Raw genomic sequence first — 15,411 nt, forward strand, 5'->3', positions numbered from 1 at the left:
AGCCTCTGGCATTCGTGCTAATAAGCATCTGCTATTCCCTACACAGATATCACAAGGCGCGCGGATCCGGCGATACTGCGTCCTGCGGTTTGCTTCTGCACATGGTCCAGAGGACTCTGGCCAGATCACCGACCTGAAGTTTGCTTCTGCGCATGGCCCAGCGGACTCAGGCTTGATCGCCAACCTCTGCGCAGTGAGGCACCGTCAGTTCCGTCAGCGGCAGCACCGTCGACTTCTGAGCCTATATATACGCAACACGCCCAGATCATCGACACTAGTGGCAGCAGTTGCGAGCGTGCACGAGGGAGCCTCTGGCATTCGTGCTAATAAGCATCTGCTATTCCCTACACAGATATCACAAGGCGCGCGGATCCGGCGATACTGCGTCCTGCGGTTTGCTTCTGCACATGGTCCAGAGGACTCGGGCCAGATCACCGACCTGAAGTTTGCTTCTGCGCATGGCCCAGCGGACTCAGGCTTGATCGCCAACCTCTGTGCAGTGAGGCACCGTCACTTCCGTCAGCGGCAGCACCGTCGACTTCTGAGCCTATATATACGCAACACGCCCAGATCATCGACACTAGTGGCAGCAGTTGCGAGCGTGCACGAGGGAGCCTCTGGCATTCGTGCTAATAAGCATCTGCTATTCCCTACACAGGTGGGCTTTGGTTTCCATTTTTCTCTAACTTTTGCATATCGCAACCGCTGCCACTGTTACAGTTTTTGTCTCGGTGCTTTGTATCCGTCATGCCCTCAAATGCTGAACTCGCGAAGCGCCTTGATGCGCTAGAAAGCGTTCTGCAGGGAAAACTGGCTACGGTGGCTCAACAAGTTCTGGCGAGCGTTAAATTGAAGATGGCCACTGAACCAGAAACGTTTGTTGGTAACTTCAAGAAAGACTTGGAGGAATTTCAGGGGAGCCTGGCTTACTTAAATGAAACTGTTGAGGAACTGAGGTCTGAGAACGAGAAACTGAAGATTACGAACTTGGCACTTACAACTAGAAACGCAGCCTTGGAACAGAAAGTAAGTGAGCTAGAGCAATACTCACGCAAAAATAATGTTGAACTAAAGGGTGTACCCTGCACTCAAGGCGAAGACTGTGTGGCGATTCTTCAGGCTGTTGGAAGTAAAATTGACTGCCCGGTATCGAGAGACGACATCGAAATTGCCCATCGAGTGCCATCTGTCTCAAGCACGAAAAATTTAATTGCAAGGTTCACCTCGAGGGCAAAGAAAGCAGAGTTCGTAAGCAAGGCGCGGAAGGCGCGTCTACAGACTCGCGACATAGGCTTTCATGGAACTGAGTCTAAGCCGATTTACGTCAACGACCATCTGACACAAGAAAACAAAAAGATATTTTCGAAAGCTCTATCTTTGAAAAAAGAAAATCGCTGGCAGTTCCTATGGACTGATGACTGCCTAATCAAGGCACGGAAGAACACAGACAGCAGGGTTTTTCGAATTCGAAACGAGGCAGATCTCGCGATTTTCACTAACCATGCGTAATAGCACCTCACTTTTTCCAACATGGCTTACGTTGAATCAAACGAACTGGCATCGTTGTTGTCAAATCCCAGCTGCTCAGCTATCCATTTCAATGCAAGAAGTCTAAAAAAACACTATGACGAGTTTCACCTGCTGTTATCATCGATCAATATTTCGTTTTCACTGGTTTGTGTAACAGAGACATGGTTAAGCGATAGCGATAAGAATTTGTTTTCATTTCCATCATACACTCCGGAATATTGTCATCGCGTGTCATCCCATCACGGCGGTTCCGCAATCTTTATTTCACAAGATATAGAGTATAAACGCCTGCTAGATTTAAATCTTAGTATGCCCGATTGCGAAGCAGTATGGATCGAAATCAATAATTCATGTTTCAGTACCGGTGAAAAAAGCACTGTATTTGGCTGCATCTACCGATCACCCAGCTCTAGTATAAACACGTTTTGCTGCGCTCTAGATAAAATTTTTCACACTCTTTCGAATGAAAACAAGAACATGGTTATCATGGGAGACATAAACATCAATCTTCTGGATGAGAACTGCGCTTACAGCAGAGAATACATTAGCATCTGTCATGGATACGGTATCGAGTCATTGTTACAACTACCCACTAGGTGCATCTCTAACTCGACTACTCTCATCGATCATGCACTAACAAACCTGATTTATCCCCCTAAGGCTTTTATCGTACTAAGCAACATAACCGACCACTTTCCGATTGAGCTCTGTTTTCCACGTCTTAATCACGCCATCGAAACTCTGTACACTAAACCCAGGTTTGACAAAGAACATTTCATAGAGCTAGTTAACAGTTCAGATTGGTCGCGCGTAACATCATTAAATGACGCTGAAGCCTCTTATACTGAGTTATCTGGCACAATTAAAACTTGTATATCCTCAGCAACAACAATAGTTAAGTGCCGTAAACATTTTGCCTCCCCATCAAACCCTTGGCTTTCACCAGGATTGTTGAAGAGCATGCGCAGGAAAGAAAAGCTGTATCGTAAATGCAAAAAAAAACCATTTAACCAATCTCTTAAGTTTCGGTACAAGAAGTTTTGCGCCTTACTGACAAATCTACTAAAACAAGCAAAGAAAACTTACTATGAAAATGTAATAAATGAAACCGGGAACGATTCCCGGAAACAATGGCAGATACTTAATGCGTTTCTGAATAAGAATACTACTAGGAATAGAATAACGAAAATACAAGAAAAAGACTGCACACTTACAAACCCTGAAGATATTGCATGCGCATTCAACAACTTTTTTGGTACTGTGCCTGATATCCCTGGGGGTAATGACACTCACACGCCACGCTTGACACAACAATCATTTTATCTCTTCCCAACTACACCCAGTGAAGTTCGAGCAACAATTATGAATCTTAAAAATTGCAGTCCTGGTTTAGATTCCATATGCTCGTATCATATCAAAGAAATTGTTGACAGCATATGTGAAGCTTGCAGTCACGTTGTCAATTTAATCTTTAAAACTGCCATTTTTCCTAGTGACTTGAAAAAGTCAAAAATAATTCCTGTGCACAAAAAAGGAGACGTCACCTTACTAGCAAACTACAGGCCCATATCCATCTTGCCGTGCTTCAGTAAAGTAATAGAAAAACTATTAGTACAGCGCCTATCTAATTACTTGGATAAGTTCCAATTATTAACACCAAGACAGTTTGGTTTTCGTGCTGGATATTCTACTAACCTAGCTTTAATCACCCTCACTGACAAGATCAAAGCGGAAATTGATGGGGGCAGATTCGTAGGATCTGTATTTATCGACTACTCGAAAGCATTCGATTCCATTAACCACAACATTCGCTTTACTAAACTCGGCGCATATGGCATAACAGGTCCATCTTTGGAACTACTGCGCAGCTATCTATACGACAGACAGCAACAGGTTTGCATTTCAGGAGTGCTGTCTGACACAAAAATAATTAACACTGGCGTTCCACAGGGGTCCATACTCGGTCCCCTCTTATTTCTAATCTTCATTAATGATTTCCCAAACTGCCTAACTTCTACAGAATGTCTTTTGTACGCGGACGACACCACTATTTACGCCTCACATAACGACATCTTTACGCTAACTGAGCTTTTAAATGATGAACTAATGTCAGTAGTTGGTGTAAAAAAATAAATTGCTAATTAACCCTCAGAAAACAAAGTTTGTGGTTTTTAGTTCACACAGTAAACCTCGACATAACCTTCTACCACTGTACATAGCTTCTCACCCAATATTTCCATCTAATGAGTGCTCATTTTTAGGTGTTCAATTAGACTCCTTTCTAAAATTTAATTTGCATGTCAACTTCATAAAAAAGAAAGCTGCCTATGGAATCAGAGTGCTTTTAAAGGCCAGACAGTACTTTCAAAAGCACACTCTCCTGACACTGTATTATGCCTTCATTTATAGCCACTTAAATTACTGCATCAGTTCTTGGGGTCTTACATATCGCTGTCATATAGCTCCCTTGCAGCACATCCAAAATAACGCTGTCCGTATCATCGCTTCAGCTCCTTATAACGCTCATGTTACCCCCATCTTCACTGAGTTACGTATCCTGACAATAAATAAAATAATCTGGTACAATCACAGCATCGTTATTTACCGCCTTCTTCATAACCCACAATTACATTATGTCATTGGCAGGAATAGTCTTGCTAATCCTAACACTACCAGGTTCTCTTTACAAAATAACCTTTTACTTCCAAAATCGCGCAGCAACTATGGCAAACTAACTGTTGGTTTTGCTAGTGTGAAAATGTGGAATAATTTACCTACTCACGTGAAATCCTCACCTACATTATCATCATACCAACGTTCACTGAGAGCTTATATTAATACCCTGTAAACTGTATCTATTTCTTTGAAGCATGTTTATGTTGCTTATTGATGTAATTTATTTTTTGTTGTGATGTGTTGCCATAGGTTATATTACTTTAACACTGTAGAAATTGTGTAATTCATTCTTTGTTTGTAACCGCAACTGACGCCTTTTTATTTATGTATTATTATGTAACTAAGAACAAGAGGTCCCGCTGCAGTTTATAACTGTGGGACCTCTTTCTGTATAACTTCTACTGCATATATGTACCACCTATGAATGAAGCAATAAAACTTGAAACTTGAACATTGACATACAATAGAAATTCCAACCTGTCACAAAGTGCTTATATGCGCACAGGGGCACTAGGGTGTAACCATCGTTATAAAAGTGCTGCAGTACAAAAATAAGCTCTTACGTACGCCCGCCAAGAGCCACCATCTCAATGCTCCTGCCGTAGACGCAGCTTAAGAAGCTACAACGTACTTCAATAGATAAAGCACCCAGTGAAGCCAGTGAAACCAACGCACCAAATTCTCACCCCTGGTGATACGGTACGCCGCATCGATCATGGATGGCATAAAATGATTTGACAATAAGCAATATATCCAGGACCCGGTTATTAGCAACGTTTAGTCTGCATTCTTCGAAAGGAACGAGCAAAAGCCTTACTGCTCACCCTTCATAATGCTTACGGGACTTTCATGTTCAAAACCTCATTAATAATTTCGTCACTCTGATCGTGGAAGAAATGCAAAGCTGTTCCACCGCGTCTATGATAACATGATGAACAGTAATATTGCAGTACCCTATACTGGACGGCAAAGAACATGTTTCCATTCGTCTGACCCGCAACTGCCCGAAGTCACAGATTTTGAAGCAGTGTACATGCACAAGACGCTCCACTTGCGAAAGATGGTTTGAATGCATCGGCAACTTGCCACGCCAAGCTACTTCGTCGGCAACAGCCCGTCTCCACATGATTGTCCCCGAAGTGCTGAAAGGGCCGCTCCTCGCAACGGAACCTCAGGCCAAAAGCCACACCGCGTATTTTGTGCACCAGGGCTTCGTTACATTGGTGCCACTTTCGTCAGGCTGATGAAACTATCTACACAAGTGTCGCAAGTCATGACCTAACCGGATCACACCACAAGTCTGATCACACTACATGTCTGATGACACTACCCTCTTAAGCCCACGCTCCTGCGGTGAGCGTCGGCGTGCTTTGGCGGTATTATAACTCGTGACCGAGCAAACAAGCACAGGTGAAAGATAAAAGAGAACGCGGAACGCAGCGGTAGATGAAAGAAGAGCGCGCGAGAAGGGAAGTAGAGGAAGAGGGGAAGGGAAACGGCCTGTGCCTGCGCTCAGTTGCCGACGGCCTCGGCACTCGCATCCGCCACCGCGTGGGCGATCTCATCAGCGCTTCCAACTTTGGGGGGGGGGGGGGGGGGGGGGGTTGAGGTTGGGAGGGCTGCGCTCGTCGTCGGCGTCAGCTGCCGAGTTCAGCCCGCGATATCACCGCGGCTGACGTGATCACAGCTCCTGCAAGGGGTGATTGCGAGCGGCTACGCCTAAAGGTTCATGTGAGGCACCCTTCGTCTTGTCGCAGCAGGCAATGGTGGCACCATTTTGCCACAAAGAAGTGCCGCTCTCATCGTTGGTGGAACGAAGGCATGAGAAAAAAGCGTAGCGCTTTGCATGACTGGCTGTACGGTGACGATGCCTAAAATACGGCACCAGAATGGCGCGCGTAGGCTATATGAAAAAAAAAACGCGTTACTCACAACTTTCTCTTTCCAATATAAACCTATATAATACAATATATCGGCATGCGAAATGCAAGTACTTATCGAAGGCCGTCATCCGCACCGACAATTAAATGCGACCAATTCACTGCACCCTGTACTATGTATCAGCACGTGAACGGGACTTCAGCCACACGGAAGATCAACAGATAGTACTAAGACGACGTTATCCAGGTGCCGCAGAGCCCCTGGTTATCCTTGTCATGGTCGCTTGAAAAGCGGCACCCTCTAGATTTCTTTCGCCTATTCGCGCCTCTCGAGCCTTAAAATACGTCCGCTTACTATGAAGAATCGACGATGTGCCTGATGGACTCTACAATGTCACGCACTCTCTATCCATGCACGTGAAGAGCGGCTACTGGCTAAACAAACTCGACGAAAGAAATAGCGAAAGACCATGTCTACCACGCCTGTAGAACTATACTTTTTCTACTTTAACGTAGTGCCGTTGAACGATCTTAGGGGACACCGACATCCTAATGAGTTATGGACACTGTGCTCGCAGAGCTGAAATGGCAGACTGTGGTCGTGTTCGACGCTGACCACCTTTTCAGAGCGTCCATTTACGTAGCCCCACGAAGCAAAAAAACTCACGTTTTCTTTGGAAAGATGTGTGCCAGCAGTTCTGCACAGTATCAATGCTGTGATCTTGACCGCATCTGACTGGCAAGTCACCTTCCAGTCAATGACATGCAGTACGTTCACGTACTACATGGCAAAACAGCGCACGACTTGCGTACAGTGCTAGAAGTAATATGGCTCTGTTACATTATTAGTGTCCACCTTCCTACATTACGACCATGAAATGCAGTTAAGGAGGCATGGCTAGATCTAAATGTCAGTGGCGGTATCTTCTGTTTCTTTTGTAGCGCTTGCATATGATTTTGTACGCGCAGGGTGTGAGCGTTTGGATTTCTTGGAAGATAGTTGAGGTTTTGTAAAATAGGCTTTTGAGTTGTAGTGGCTGACGGAAACGCACACCATTTCAACGTTGTTTCTAGCACTGTCCTGATGATTGTCGCTGCTTATAGCCATTCAGTGCGCACTATTGAATTTTTCCAAATGGGGCCCGCAAGCTGGAAACAAAAAACGTAGCACTTATTAGTCTGGGAGGAAGCAAAACGAGCACATAACAATAAACTAGCAGCCATCTTGTGATATATTTGGAATCATCGCAGACTGCACAGAAATTAGACGCTCACGCATGTATACGACGTCATTGGTCGACTGCGTCCATCGTGCCTCCAGCCAGAGTTTCACCGTCCATGGCGTTGTTAGCGTTTCATTTGTGCACAGTAGCGCTTCGTCAGCCCCAACATCGGCGACTTGCCTCTGGCGGCGTGTTTCATGTTATTTGGTGTTTACTTGCGCATGCTTTCAGGCGCGAAGATTGCCGTGCAGACATTAGAAACTCAAGCTATGAAGAATGCCAACGTGACCATTTTCGACGCTGTCCTGCCAGCGTGCGAGTCGGCAGGACCGTTGTGGAGCGACTCGTACCTCCGTTGCTTTGTGCAACACATGTCGCTCAGCGGTTGGCACCCTTGCTGCACTGCGCCCATGGGGACGCATCCACAGGCCGTGCTAGATGCCAGACTCAGGTAAGAACAAGCACAAGATGAGTTAGGGTGAGAGCAGAATTTTTGTTACCTTAACTGTTAACCTTCACTTTACCACTATATTCCGCAACACAGGATATTTCAGGCCGCTTGTGAAAGCACGCGATGGCTACACGATCTCATACAGGTAGCTTACGTTATTGACTAGGATCGTCATTCCCTAGACCCTGGGTTTCTCTCCCAATTTTTAGACCGTGCTGGCCTGCGCGTGTTCACACCAGGCAAAGTTATTCCTAACGTGCACGATGAAATGCACCTTCCGTGAGCGAATACACCGCATTGCCTGATGGTGTGCCGAATGGTTCAATGGCCGCGGAGCTTGACCCTAGAATACCTATGAAGTATCAATATCGGTCAATGGTTTCTGTGTTGCTGTAGATCAGCATAAATTAACCTTGCCGGAATATGAAAACAGCGAAGGGTATTCTCTCTATTTCTATCGCAGCTTTACTAAAACATTTAGGTTATTTGTTTTATAGTGGGACCGCAAAAGAACGCATCATTTGAATTAAAAAAAAATGTTCTTTCATTTTCATTTTGTTTCCTCGTAGAGCTGAGCTTGCACCTGTGTGCACGAAGGTTGTTTTACTGAAATGTATGAATGTTCCTTTAAAGAGAAACGCTGCTCAAAACACCTTTTTCAATTACGTCATGTAGGGCCTCTCAAACACACTGGTGAAAAGAAAAAGAAAGCGAGAGTCGAACGCCCCCCGGTCGTCCCTTTTCTATATCTTCTTAAAGGAAGTGTGCGTCAATCTTTAACAGCGTTTGCTTGAAGCTCCAAGCAGGTTGACCATCGGAGAGGGTTCCGCAGTGAAGACGAAGTGGCAAAAAAAAAACTAATAAAAGAATGTTCATAAATCGCTACTGGTGAGCGGTGTGCTCCAAAGAAAAATGAAAAAATAACTTTCAGCGTGCGTGCACCTTCACGCGAGGGCGGAGAATATGCGACGACCCACACACTTGCACACACACGACGGACAGGTCTGTTAATGTTGCTGAGCGTGACGGTCGCACACGCCGTGTCCCAGGAGTTTGGGATTCGTTCCATTGATTGCTGCGCAAAGTGAACCAAAACAGCCTGTCCCGCGCTGAAGTAGATACCGATGGGCAGGGCACGACATACGCTCGCCAGAGGGATGAGGCAGGCCCCAGAGCTGGCAGTCCTTTGTATTCGCACAGCTCTCTTTAGCACGAAACTATGTGAGTGTTCTCCAACGTCGCTCGACGTCTCGGTCAGGGTCTAGATTCCACAGAAGGATATGCAGCAGTTTCCTGTTCACAGCGTGCGTCTGGTAGAACTAAATTGAGACTCAGCCGCTCAGTCAGCAAGTGCAAGACAAATTCTCGCTGAGCTCCGCCGGGCTTATTTCCCGCAGAAAAGTGGAAGTTTTACGGAACTTACAGGAGCACTACTACGCGCATAAATGTGTTACACGCTTCACAAGACATGATTTAACCAAAGTGAATAAACGAAAATAAGACTGCTCCAATCATACTTCAGGAAGAAAAACGTGAGTTTAACGAACCTTTCAAGGCTAATTCTCGATCAAGGTGCCTCGACTTAAGAGGTAGCTTTAGCTCGGGTGCTCCTATCTAAATACATGTAAAAGGAGAATTCGTTTTTCTCGGCAACCACTCCGCCAAGTTTGGCGACGTTTCTTGCATTTGAAAGAAAAACTTAAAATCTGATGACTGTAGGTTTCGAATTTTCCATTTAGGTCGTCAACTTCTTAATACAAATTTGCAAAAATAAGAACTTTTCACCAACCGAAACTGTCAAGTTTACAACTCTGTAATTCCGCAATGAAAAATGATACCACAGTTCTGTGAATTGTATCCAATAGCACATCTAAAGCGAACAAAATGGATATGTTAAACATGAATCTTCATGAATATGAAGTGGGTGCAGCACTAAAGCGTTTGACCAATAGCCTAGGTCTAATGGTGAAAAGGTGTACAGTGAGGTATAACAATCTAGTAGACGTTGTTCTTACTGGAAGTGATTTGTAGAGTTTTATTTTATCTTGCGAGTCTGCCTGACGTGCCCTTTTTCCTTTCACGGTTGATCTAGCAGTTAAGCATCATCGAAATCATACTGAACCTGTAAAAAATTGTGAAGCTGCGCAATTTAGGGCTATTAAACGTGAGGCAGATGTATTCACCGATAAAATCTTGCAGGCTGCTCACAGTGGTCTATCAACATCAGCTGACTGTCAATCAACACGGCTGCTTCGGCGCTTCCGAAGCAGCCGACGCGGCCGCTTTGTCCAGGTTATCCCTCATGTCACGTCACGCCGACGGTGGCGCCAGCTTTTCTAGTGGTGGAGCTCGCCCCAAATAACGTATGCTCTGTGCTTTCTACGTTTTGTTTCTATTCAAGCGAGAGACGCACGAAGGTCAATTCGATCAGTGCTACTGTTGCGATTCCTCACTGCAGCGTTTTGACAGCGAGTTTCCGCGGTCAACGAGCCAGATTTTTTCACGTTTACTTGTGTGCGCGTGACACCGCGCATGTAATTTGTTTAGTAAGCGAATGTTTACAAGTATCAGGGGCCGATGAAACAATCCTTACTTTATATAGATATCTACAAATTTGCTGTTGCAATCGACGTTTCGCCTTTCGGGTGAAACTGCGACTTTTTTTTATTCAACAAAGTATACAGCGCTACTGTCCTTTCGACCCTTTTAGACCAATTGCTTGAAACTGGCTGTATTCGGATAATAGGAAAGTTGGAAGAGTTATTCCATCTTCAAGTTCGTGAATCACAAAGTCGGCATTCAATTTTATAACACCAAAAGTTTTCATGACTGATTTACTCCCAGTACATTTATGCATTAAAATAGTCTTCCGCACTGTGTTGTCGCCATTAGGGACATTACCGTTTGGAGAAGTGGTGCTCGGAATCTGGCTTCTAAGAAACAACATCCATGCTACGTCAGTCATGTGGTTGTCAAATGAATTATATTGTGCTTATTGCTGCTACTACCGTATTTATTAGGATTATACCCATTTGCCAACGGTAATTAAATAAGTAAATAAATGACTCTTGAAATCGCAAATATCTGTTAAGACGAGTTTTTCTTTCGATTGGGGGGGGGGGGTGTTAAAGTGGATTTATTTCTATTTAGTGTGATGCAACTTCACACATGAAATTCTTAATATACTGTTTCTAATTCTGTGCCATTGCACGCGCTTCGCAGGGTCCTTGGCGGCGTTAAAAAACTGCGCGTTGTGGATGCCTCATCGATGCCTTCCCTTCCGGCGGGAAACCTGAATGCACCAGTTATGATGATGGGACACCGAGCAGCCGCCATGATAATCGAAGACAACTCGGTTCAAGAGTAACAACAAATAAAACAGTCTTGTAATGAAGAATTTATATGCTGCTTTTAAATAAAAGCTGATGCCATGACCTTCAGTGGGTGCCTACATATTGTGCTGCGTCGTTACTACCCTTATACAGCACTCTTCGACTATAGCGGAGTTCAACGTTTCGGCTCCTTTCCGCAAATGCCGAACTATAATCACTACAAAATTCTATGCCAATCGCTTGTAAGGGCGCATTCAAGCTTCTCCCATTTGTGGAGGAATGTTTTGTAGCTAAGCCATCTTGCGCAGTGTTCTGTTTCGTATTACCATTCACCGTGTTTGCCAGTTTGTTTCCGAAGTCGTTGTTGATCGTCTTTTAACTGCAAAGCTTGCCATGCTAATCCATGCGAAAGTGTTCACTAAAGACGCTGACTTGATCCGGACGAACCTGTATTTATGCGGATTCGAATCACAACACTCTGACATGGTAGCACTTATCTTTATTCCTGTATTACTGCGCAGCATGGCACCACTGCCCTATGAATATCCCAGCATTGTCCACCATGAATTTCACGCTGGGCGCGATGGAAAATGTGTTGGGCATGATTGTGGGTATGATGGAATCAGTTGTGGGTATACTGGGTAGATGGTGGGTGTAGTGGTAGGTGGTGGGATGTAACGGTGGGGTACATATTAGTTGACCTATGGAAATGGTGGGTGAACGATGGGTGTGCTGGATGGATAGTGGGATACATAGTGGGTGAATGTTGGGCATGCCGGGTTAATCCTATGTGTGCTGGGTGAATGGCGGGGTACACAGTGGGAGGACAATGGGTGAAAATATGCGACAGCGAGAAAATAATAGGTGGCTTATGGAATACTTGTGAAATAGTGATGACGTCAGGTTCACGATTTGCTCCATCCATTTCCCAAATAGTATGTAGTCCCATTTTTAATAAGCTTAGGTTCACATGTACTTTTCAAACACCATTTCAACTATATCGTGATGCGAAATTACGAGCTATTGTACCCCGCCAAATTTTTGTCTCATATCTGTTTTGTCTCTTGATATTGTTATAATTTCAGTATTTCATGTTGTTTTTGTAAATTATAAGATGTCACTGCGTTGCTACCCTTTCTAGGCAGTGGGAGCTGGTAAAACTGGTTCAGTGCTGCTTTTGCTGCTACCGTATCTCGTGTGCAGAACAGGAAAGATAATATTGAGTTCAGTTTAACTTGGAAACACTGATGGTGGTTGTAAAGCATGCTATACATGTATGTGCTACTACAAAGCATTGGCTATGGTAAAGCACAAAAGACTGTCCGAGTGGGTGTTGAGAGACCAATAGCATCAAGGCCAATCCTCGTGGCAAACGGCGAATTGTTCTAACACAATTCGTTATGTAATGTGGGTACAAATGAGAATCATACACGGGAGGCATAAAGAGAGAATGCCATATTGAAAAAGTTTCCCGAGTAATAGCATAAAACCACCAACAAAAATTAAAAACTGAAGGACAATGTTCTTTGAGGCAGCCTAATTCAATTGTGCACGGTTGCACAATCGTTCTGTATCCTGTAGATCAGCAAAATTTGCGCAAATTATACTGTTTAAAATGCTTTCTTTCGATGCACTGTCTGGATATTTACATCTGTCTGTGTAGTTTCAAGATGCACAAAGTTCAAAAAATACATTAGATCACTTTGGCGTATTCCGGTATCTTCTAGTTTAAACACCAGCACAGTCTGGTGCTGCCTAGCATGCACACTGGAGTGGCATGCTGTCATCTTGTATGCATACCGGGATCGTGCAGTGCTACCTGGTGCGCATGCCACAGTAGTATAGTGTTACTTGGTGTTGTACTTGTCTGGCGCACATGCCAATGTGCTGTGGCGTAAACTTGGCTTTTGCACAGCAACTTGTGCTTTGGTTTATAGAGGCCCTTTCTGGTTTCTGTATGATTGTTTTAATACTAATTTGCCTGCTTTCACATGATCACTACTAACATAGCGATATTTATTTATTTATTTCAACATACTGCAGTCGCGAAGGGCTATTGCAGGAATGCAGAGTAGAGAATAAAAACTTAGCAAAGAAATAAAGTGAAAGCGAAAGAAGATGCAATGCAAGACCAGTGATAAAAATATAACATAGGAATTCAGACGGTGACAAAGAATGAACGTGACTTGGTAAAGCGTTGCGCAGTTCTATAGTGTGGCCAAAAGCAGTATTTAAATGTTTCAGTGGAGTATTGAGAAGGAGACATATTCAATCAAAATGGTGTGAAGTGGATGTAGCTGTAGCAGTTGTGATGATGCAGCTGAGTAAAAAAAAAAAACTCTGGAGAAGTACACAGCATAGAAAAACTTCAATGATTCAATGTGGCAACAGGAGAATTGCTTGTCAAATTAAAAATTTTAAAGGAACAAATCATTACAATAGAAACAATTACATGAGAGTGGCACGTAAAACTTATGACAGCAAATATGAGCTCAATTTTGACATCGCATACATTAACATTAACACGAAATATTCGATGACTGGGAATTTGCGCATTTTCTTGCGAGAGTGCAGGGTACATGTGAAAGCTGCTTCATAAATTGATGATATATTCAATATATAATATATACTATTCCAGGCTGTGTCAAATTACAAATAATTTTTTTGCCTTAAATACCCTACAACTCAACTTTCCAACAAAAAAAAATACTTCGATTATTATTGCAGGTTTTCCATGGCACAAGCAAAAGCTCCATGGGAAATACCTAATGGTGAACAAAGAACTGCGCGTATATTATGCTTGTTTTATCCTAGTCTCCAATATACACGTGGATGCCTAATATGAAGGTCTAGAAAGCACATAGCTTTAAAATATACTGATGTAATGACTAATGGACGTGTACCATTCGTACACATCGTAGAAAGACATGAAAACAAAGAACGGCTGTGATAATGAAAGTTTCTTATCCTAGCTTTCATAAAAATCAATTATGAGTGATGTGCTGAAAAACCGGTATTCGGACCTAAGATTCGTGTTTCATATTGGATCAGTTTATTTACGTAACAATATAGTAAACACTATGTGACCACCGGCAGCTTTGTTGTATGCTTGTGAACGCAGTGACATGGTTCAAAGAGCTGCTTTTGCTAGCGGGAGACATTGAGAGCAATCCAGGTCCTGATCTAGCGCGAATCGTAAAGCAGTTAAAGGAAGTTGCAGCCGATATCAAGGAAATTAAAGAAGGACGGCTTGCCAGTATAGATAAAAAAACTAGATGCTCTGTCATGCCTGGAGTCGACGACAACCTCATGCGTAAGCCAAATACAAGCCATTAATGAGAGTGCAAGGAAAATGGAAAAAACGAATGGACGACTTGGAAAAACTAGAGTACACGGTCAAACCTAATAGTATACGGCCTGACGGAAGCAGAAGGTGAAAAGCAGTGAAAAGCTACAACAAACTGTAAATAAGACCATTATACAGGACACGCTTGGCTTGCAGCCTATAGAGCGAATTCATCGCCTCGGTAAACCAGCGCAAAAACAAAACAAGACCAGTAATCTTTAGGCTTCTGGATTATAGACAGAAATCTATAATATCAGGAAAAGGGCGCAAGCTAAAAAACACAGGCTTCTCTATCGGGGAGGACTTCTGTAAAATAACTCGAGAAAATCAGGAAACTGCTGTGGAATAGCTCCAAGGAATACCGAGAAAACCATGACAGGGTTTCTTTGTCGTTAGAGACGCTTTACATTATAGACCAAGTTTTTCGCTTGGGACGAGGACAAGGGGGGGGGGGGGAGAGTTTTACTTAAAAAAAAACGTAGGAGCAAAGCGTCCAATCACGCGAAGCCAAGCGCAGTCAAAGAACTGACGTTATTGAACGTAAACGCGAGAAGCATTTTAAATAAGACTGACGCGCTTGAAAATATACTCTTTGAACATAATCCAGACATAGTAGCGATAACTGAAACGTGGCTTCCCTCGGCTGTCTTAAATCACGAATTTGTGCCTCCCGATTACTCCGCCTTTCGAAAAGACAGACAAACACGTGGTGGTGGCGTGGCACTGCTAATAAAGAAATCCCTCCCATACGAACCGTTGCCAAGTGTGAGGGATGCTGAGGCCGTGTTCTGCAGAATTACCTGCAACAACACTGCCATAATTGTAGGCTGCGTTTACCGAAGTCCTGACTCGGACAAATGCTTCGTAAAGAACATACATGAGTTTCTGCAGTGCCACGCTAACAGCCTAAGAATTGTCATCATGGGGGACTTTAACCTTCCAGAAATTAACTGGAAGAAAATGCAATACTCAT

At 43.8% G+C, this 15,411-nt stretch overlaps 1 long non-coding RNA gene across 1 annotated transcript; it reads left to right on the forward strand.

Moving 5' to 3' along the window:
* The first annotated feature begins 268 nt into the window (after positions 1 to 268).
* Positions 269 to 11,195, forward strand: LOC139059376 (uncharacterized). The gene is made up of 3 exons (XR_011514118.1): positions 269 to 658; positions 7,541 to 7,760; positions 10,983 to 11,195. It is a non-coding gene; the product is annotated as an uncharacterized lncRNA (long non-coding RNA).
* The last annotated feature ends 4,216 nt before the right edge of the window (positions 11,196 to 15,411 follow it).

The sequence above is a fragment of the Dermacentor albipictus genome, chromosome 1 (assembly GCF_038994185.2).
Source record: "Dermacentor albipictus isolate Rhodes 1998 colony chromosome 1, USDA_Dalb.pri_finalv2, whole genome shotgun sequence".
Lineage (NCBI taxonomy): Eukaryota > Metazoa > Arthropoda > Arachnida > Ixodida > Ixodidae > Dermacentor > Dermacentor albipictus.